Consider the following 1,935-nt stretch of genomic DNA (forward strand, 5'->3'; position numbering starts at 1 on the left):
TTAATATTATACAATTTTAAATTATATTAAATTAAATTATATTACGTGTGACACTACTGTATTAGACATTAGTACTGAAAAGTTGATTGTATAACTTTATACTTTGCTTAATCAAATTTAACACTTTACGCACAACAAAATTGATATATTACTCGATTTTAAATAACCCATAACCCGAATAAATAAACTGGTTAAACAAAACCCATATTCTTTAAAATGAAGAAAACCTGAAACCACAAACTCTATTCTTATTTGAAGTACCCTAAACCATAATCCAAATAAATCGTTTGGGTGCAAAGTCTCGCTTTTATCAGTTGTCTAACATAATCTCCACCCACCAATTTTTATTCGAAGATTTTAACAGTTGTCTGTACATTTGTTACACTAACCATCTGTAAACAACGTTGTAGTTACAAATACTGCCTACACCTTGGCACGACTTGTGTTTCGTTTCAATTTGTTTTAAGGGGAAGACATCCAAGATGGGCCGTACTAACTGTGGAATCTGTATGGAACTTTTCCAACATGAACAACCCCCAATATAGTGCATCAAATATAACAACTTAATCCATTCTTCTTGCGTCAATCCCTCACTTCAAACACTATTGGTACTTCAATTAAGACACAATGAACTTGGAATTTGCAAAGTTTTCAGGATTGGAAAGAATTTACCTCGACCAAATAGAACTCTCTTCACATGAGGTTATTAACCATGTGGTAATGTCCTTATTCTACGTCTTCGTTCCAACTATCTTGGTGAGTATTCTCAGGTCTCTATCACCAGAATCACACACGTTCTGAAAGACGTTCAATTTATGAAATTCACCAGGAACTGCGTATTAGACAAGAAAAGGGGAAACCAACACCTACATACCTTAATGAATTACCCAAGATTGTTTGAGACAGGACAAACTTATCAAACCATTCAAAAAAAACAAGTAATGTAACAGCTAAATATAATAATAAACCATGTAAATTTAGTTATTTGTTTAATTTTAGTTATTTTTGACAACTTGGTCATGGGAAAATTTAAAAAGTGAATTTATAAACGAATTTCATCCCATAGGATATTCAATCATTTTAAAGACAAATTAGAAGATAAGAAAGAGGAAGATATTTGTGTCTACATACTAATAGGAATAAGGGAACCTATATATTACACGCAGTTCTGCTTCATTGATAACAGTAATTTAAAAAAGTTTAATAGAATTTTTTTTTTAATATACCTATATACGATCTGTAATAATATTTACAATGAGTATATAGATTGGAATACAATTGGCTTTGATAGCATGAGGGGAGTAGCTACTCAGCAGTAACACTCGACGAAAAAAAAATAGAATAGAATAAATAGAATTTAAAAAAAAATATGAACTTATGCAATTTAGAATTAATTTGAGAAACTCAGGACTTAGCGAATACACGACAGCCATAAGCGTGCGCAGGTCTTCTTGGCAGGGGAGGCAATACCTTAGCTAATTATAAGAAGGTCTAGACTCCAAATACCTCCCACGATTTTTTCCCAGCTAAGACCTTTATATGAGGCAACGATAAGTTAAATAAATCCTCACACAAAATCAAGTATATGGATCTATATGATTAAGAATTAGGTTAAACAGAAAATTACCAAAATAGTTTTCAATAAGTCTGTAGCGTATTGGAATGATTTGTAGTAATAATTTATAGCAAGAAAGAACACTACGAGATTTTATGTCATACTGACAGATTTTATACTTTATTTATAATGAAACGAAAAAAAGACACTGGTTTTCGGGGTTCGAAATAAAAATACGCACCACTGGGGTTAGAATCTACCGAACGGTATAACAGTCGGTGCAATGCCAGAATACTCCGACTATTGCCCCATGAACTGCGACAGATATATGATCAGTGCAATGCCGGAATACTCTGACTATTGCACTATTGACCGATATA

This window comes from Acyrthosiphon pisum, chromosome X (genome assembly GCF_005508785.2).
Source record: "Acyrthosiphon pisum isolate AL4f chromosome X, pea_aphid_22Mar2018_4r6ur, whole genome shotgun sequence".
NCBI lineage: Eukaryota > Metazoa > Arthropoda > Insecta > Hemiptera > Aphididae > Acyrthosiphon > Acyrthosiphon pisum.